The sequence below is a fragment of the Salvelinus sp. IW2-2015 genome, unplaced genomic scaffold (genome assembly GCF_002910315.2).
Source record: "Salvelinus sp. IW2-2015 unplaced genomic scaffold, ASM291031v2 Un_scaffold1553, whole genome shotgun sequence".
Taxonomy (NCBI): Eukaryota; Metazoa; Chordata; class Actinopteri; order Salmoniformes; family Salmonidae; genus Salvelinus; species Salvelinus sp. IW2-2015.
This window is the reverse complement of record NW_019942984.1, coordinates 177,219-183,633: the sequence shown is the minus strand read 5'-3', so window position 1 is coordinate 183,633 and position 6,415 is coordinate 177,219. Positions and strand designations below refer to the sequence as shown.

Genomic DNA, 6,415 nt, shown 5'->3' with positions numbered 1-6,415 from the left:
CAAGGAGAGGAATGACTTTAGCAATGCAATTGGCAATAGAACCAGCCAAGCAGGCAGAGAGCTGAAGAGAGCCAACTTTAGCCCCCCATAGAAGACCGCCATTATTCAGTTAGCTCTGCCAGGCCTGGGCTGCCTGCCTGGGAGCTTTCTCCCGCTTTATAGCCTGGCTTACTCCAACCCGACCTGGCTGTGAGAGATGAAAAAAACGCTAGAGAAGAGAGAGCAATAGAGTATCACATCAAAGATACCTGCCCCTACTCCTTTACGGCATTGAACCAACATCCCCCTCTCCGACGAGGCTGCGTCAGAACCAACATCCCCCCCATCCTGAAGAGGCTGCGTCAGAACCAAACACCCCCCCCCTCCCCTCCTGAAGAGGCTGCGTTCTGACCAACATCCCCCCTCCTGAAGAGGCTGCGCGTCTGAACCAACATCCCCCCTCCTGAAGAGGCTGCGTCTGAACCAATCATCCCCCTACTGAAGAGGCTGCGTCTGAAACCAACATCCCCCCTACTGAAGAGGCTGCGTCTGAACCAACATCCCCCCCCTCCCGAAGAGGCTCGCGTCTGAACCAACATCCCCCCTACTGAAGAGGCTGCGTCAGAACCAACATCCCCCCTAGCTGAAGAGGCTGCGTCAGAACCAAACATCCCCCCCCCTCCTGAAGAGGCTGCGTCAGAACCAACATCCCCCCCTACTGAAGAGGCTGCGTCAGAACAACATCCCCCCCCTCCTGAAGAGGCTGCGTCAGAACCAACATCCCACCCTACTGAAGAGGCTGCGTCTGAACCACATCCCCCCCCCTCTGAAGAGGCTGCGTCAGAACCAACATCCCCCCCCCCTCCTGAGAGGCTGCGTTCTGAACCAACATCCCCCCTCCTGAAGAGGCTGGCGTCAGAACACACACCCCCCCCCCTCCTGAAGAGCTGCGTCTGAACCAACATCCCCCCTCTGAAGAGGCTTGCGTCTGAACACATCCCCCCTCCTGAAGAGGCTGCGTGACCAACATCCCCCTACTGAAGAGGCTGCGTCTGAACCAACATCCCCCCTACTGAAGAGGCTGCGTCTGAAACCAACATCCCCCCCTCCCGAAGAGGCTGCGTCAGAACCCAACATCCCCCCCTACTGAAGAGGCTGGCGTCAGAACCAACATCCCCCCTACTGAAGAGGCTGCGTCAGAACCAACATCCCCCCCCCCCTCCTGAAGAGGCTGCGTCAGAACCAACATCCCCCCTACTGAAGAGGCTGCGTCAGAACCAACATCCCCCCCCCCCCTCCTGAAGAGGGCTGCGTCAGAACAAACATCCCCCCCTACTGAAGAGGCTGCGTCTGAACCACATCCCACCCCCTACTGAAGAGGCTGCGTCAGAACCAACATCCCCCCCTCCTGAAGAGGCTGCGTCAGAACCAACATCCCCCCCTCCTGAAGAGGCTGCGTCTGAACCAACATCCCCCCCTCCTGAAAGAGGCTGCGTCTGAACCAACATCCCCCTCCTCCTGAAGAGGGCTGGCGTCTGAACCAACATCCCCCTCTGAAGAGGCTGCGTCTGAACCAAACATCCCCCCCCCCCTCCTGAAGAGGCTGCGTCTGAACCAACATCCCCCCTCCCGAAGAGGCTGCGTCTGAACCAACATCCCCCCCTCTCCTGAAGAGGCTGCGTCTCAGGCCATTTTCTACAGGACATTTGATAGTAATTCCTGCTCCTGTTGCAGCTGAGATCCATCACTCACCGTCCTCTCAGGTGCTTTGTCACTCATCAAAAGCCATTAATAGAAGCAAGATTAGTGTTTGCTGCAGAGAAAGAAGGAGAGAGAGGTAGAAGAGAGAGAACGAGATAGGAGACCTGGAGAAAATCTCTTGGTGTGGTTTATCTGAGTGTGAGCTATATAAGCCCTGATATCAGCCTCTATGCCGTAGCTTTACAAAGCATTGCAGAGTTGTTGTAGCCCATTTCCTCAGGTAAAAACCAGCCAGCCGGAGTCTGGACAAAAGCCAATCATGTCAGAGAGATTGAGTACTTCATGGCAATGCATTCACTTAACCTCGGCAAAGGAGTGAGAATTGAGGAAAAACTTTTCAGTTTTATTTTGTCAAGTTGCCTGAAAGTTCAGAGCAGAGAAAGGTTGTGTAGTCTAGTCTTAAAGGAAGAAGGGGGTGGATGAGCTCTCCGTGGGTGGACGACGTCTCCGTGGGTGGACGACGTCTCCGTGGGTGGACGACGTCTCCGTGGGTGGAGCAGCTACTAGAGGTTTAGCATGTCTTCCAAGTCCACACAGACTCATTATCCTGCAGAGTCTCCTAACACACTCACACGGATCATTACCCACACATGGATCATTACCCTGTGTGAGCTGGCAGGGCCGGGTCATCTCCAGTCCGTTAACAGAGCACAGCGCCCCCGTCTGGGGGATCAGCTTCACAACTCCATCACAGTTCTCAAACACACAGTGTTCTTCCTGCAGACCAGCGCCATGGATCACTGCATGGTGGGAGACAGGGTTAGGGGTCAGAGTTCAAACAGACAGTGCTCCTCCTGCAGACAAAGATGATCAATTATATTGACAAGATAGTCGAGTGACCGCTCTGACAATGGAAGTTGTTGTCCCAAAGGGCCAAACCCTGTCTCCCACCCAAAGGCATGCGGTCTGATTATCGTGGACACTGCAGACCAGCACCATGGAGCACTGCATGGTGGGAGACAGGGTTTGTCTAGAAGAGATACAGCTTTTGTCAAAAATGTACTTTTCGTAGCAGGTTAGAGCTTAAGCAGCAGGTTAGAAGAACTAACGTAGCAAGTAGCAGGAGTAGGTTAAGGTTAGGACAAGGGTTAGCTACAATGCAATTTGACAAAAAGCTATATCCCATCTAGAAATGACCGGGAGTCAGGGTTAGAGGTCAGAGTTCAAAGACGGTGTTCCTCCTGCAAACCAGCACCATGGAGAACGGGAGGGAAGCGAGCAGATGTCGAGACAGAAACGGTCAGTTTAAGGGGGTCAGTTTGAGCAAGGTGAGGCTCAGAATGACTTATCTTGATCACATAATGAGCAGTCCAATTCAAAAGGACAAAAGGGAGATGAGTGCCTAAACGTCTCCAGAATAACATACAAAATTCACATGGAGCCCACCGCAGATATGCCTTCCTCCTCCTGACTCACCGATATCCTGATTGGACGGCGCCTCGTGTCGACCCACCAGCGTCCTGCCTTCCTGCAATCAGAACCCAAGGCCAATGTTATTAAGTCTGCCTGGTAGTAAGTCGATCTCCTAATGGGAGAATCCAATCTAAGGACTGCATCCCAAATGGCATCCTATTCCCTATATAGTGCACTACTTTAGACCAGAGTCCTATATAGTCGGCACTACTTTAGACCAGAGCCCTATTCCCTATATAGTGCCTACTTTAGACAAGAGCCCTATTCCCTATATAGTGCACTACTTTAGACCAGAGTCCTATATAGTGCACTACTTTAGACCAGAGCCCTATTCCCTATATAGTGCACTACTTTAGACCAGAGCCCTATATATAGTGCACTACTTTTGACCAGAGCCCTATATAGTGCACTACTTTAGACCAGAGCCCTATATAGTGCACTACTTTAGACCAGAGCCTATATAGTGCACTACTATAGACCGAGCCCTATATAGTGCACTCCTATAGACCAGAGCCCTATATAGTGCACTACTAATGACCAGAGCCCTATTCCCTATATAGTGCACTACTTTAGAACCAGAGCCCTATTCCCTATATAGTGCACTACTTTAGACCAGAGCCCTATTCCCTATATAGTGCACTACTTTAGACCAGAGCCCTATATAGTGCACTACTTTAGACCAGAGCCCTATTCCCTATATAGTGCACTACTTTAGACCAGAGCCCTATTCCCTATATAGTGCACTACTTTAGACCAGAGCCCTATTCCCTATATAGTGCACTACTTTAGACCAGAGCCCTATATAGTGCCTACTTGACCCGACCCTATTCCTATATTGCACTACTTTAGACCAGAGCCCTATATGTGCATACTTTAGACCAGAGCCCTATTCCCTATATAGTGCACTACTTTAGACCAGAGCCCTATATAGTGCACTACTTTAGACCAGAGCCCTATATAGTGCACTACTTTAGACCAGAGCCCCATTCCCTATATAGTGCACTACTTTAGACCAGAGCCCTATTCCCTATATAGTGCACTCACTTTAGACCAGAGCCCTATTCCTATATAGTGCACTACTTTAGACCAGAGCCCTATATAGTGCACTACTTTAGACCAGAGCCCTATTCCCTATATAGTGCACTACTTTAGACCAGAGAGCCCTATTCCCTATATAGTGCACTACTTTAGACCAGAGCCCTATTCCCTATATAGTGCACTACTTTAGACGCAGAGCCCTATTCCCTATATAGTGCACTAGTACCGACCAGTAATATGGATTTGTCACATTTAGCAGTAGTTTTAGAACAAGGTGCGATATTGGCTCGTACCAAAAGACACATTGAGAATGTACAGGTCATTCGGAAACTATTCAGACCCCTTCACTTTTTCAACATGTTACATTACAGCCTTATTCTAAAATTGATTTAAAAAATAATAATTTAAGTCAATCTATACACAATAACCCATAATGACAAACAAAAAACAGGTTGACATTTTTGCAAATGTGATATAATATATTATATAAAAAAAAACTGAAATACCTTAATTATATAAGTATCAGACCCTTAGCTATGAGGCTATGTTTGTACACGCGGTGTATATTATATACACTGCTCAAAAAAATAAAGGGAACACTAAAACAACACAATGTAACTCCAAGTCACAATCACACTTCTGTGAAATCAAACTGTCCACTTAGGAAGCAACACTGATTGACAATACATTCACATGCTGTTGTGCAAATGGAATAGACAAAAGGTGGAAATTATAGGCAATTAGCAAGACACCCCCAATAAAGGAGTGATTCTGCAGGTGGTGACCAACACCACTTCTCAGTTCCTATGCTTCCTGGCTGATGTTTGGTCACTTTTGAATGCTGGCGGTGCTCTCACTCCAGTGGTAGCATGAGACGGAGTCTACAACCCACACAAGTGGCTCAGGTAGTGCAGTTCATCCAGGATGGCACATCAATGCGAGGAGGGCAACAACCAGCAGCAGGACCGCTACTCCGCCTTTGTGCAAGGAGGTGCACTGCCAGAGCCCTGCAAAATGACCTCCAGCAGGCCACAAATGTGCATGTGTCAGCATATGGTCTTACAAGGGGTCTGAGGATCTCATCTCGGTACCCTAATGGCAGTCAGGCTACCTCTGGCGAGCACATGGAGGGCTGTGCGGCCCCACAAAGAAATGCCACCCCACACCATGACTGACCCACCGCCAACCGGTCATGCTGAAGGTGTTGCAGGCAGCAGAACGTTCTCCACGGTGTCTCCAGACTCTGTCACGTCTGTCACATGTGCTCAGTGTGAACCTGCTTTCATCTGTGAAGAGCACAGGGCGCCAGTGGCGAATTTGCCAATCTTGGTGTTCTCTGGCAAATGCCAAACGTCCTGCACGGTGTTGGGCTGTGAGCACAACCCCCACCTGTGGACGTCGGGCCCTCATACCACCCTCATGGAGTCTGTTTCTGACCGTTTGAGCAGACACATGCACATTTGTGGCCTGCTGGAGGTCATTTTGCAGGGCTCTGGCAGTGCACCCCCTTGCACAAAGGCGGAGGTAGCGGTCCTGCTGCTGGGTTGTTGCCCTCCTACGGCCTCCTCCACGTCTCCTGATGTACTGGCCTGTCTCCTGGTAGCACCTCCATGCTCTGGACACTACGCTGACAGACACAGCAAACCTTTTTGCCACAGCTCGCATTGATGTGCCATCCTGGATGAACTGCACTACCTGAGCCACTTGTGTGGGTTGTAGACTCCGTCTCATGCTACCACTAGAGTGAAAGCACCGCCAGCATTCAAAAGTGACCAAAACATCAGCCAGGAAGCATAGGAACTGAGAAGTGGTGTGTGGTCACCACCTGCAGAACCATTCCTTTTTTGGGGGTGTCTTAATAATTGCCTATAATTTCCACCTTTTGTCTATTCCATTTGCACAACAGCATGTGAAATGTATTGTCAATCAGTGTTCCTTCCTAAGTGGACAGATTGATTTCACAGAAGTGTGATTGACTTGGAGTTACATTGTGATGTTTAAGTGTTCCCTTTATTTTTTTGAGCAGTGTATATATATATATATATATATATATATATATATATATATTTGCATGATAGCTCTCTGGGCCTTACTACTTTTAAATGATAGAGAATAACGCCGGTGCTGAGAAGATCATCGTCGATGCCGATTAGATGAGGTAGTTCTGAGTCCAACACTAACACGGATACCCTCGTTCCTCAGAGCTACAGTCTCTCCCCGACCT

At 49.4% G+C, this 6,415-nt stretch overlaps 1 pseudogene; it reads right to left on the bottom strand.

Annotated features, from left to right (window-relative positions):
- LOC112071237 (kinesin-like protein KIF16B) overlaps positions 1 to 6,415 on the bottom strand; it is a 72,280-nt pseudogene that overhangs the window by 23,627 nt on the left and 42,238 nt on the right.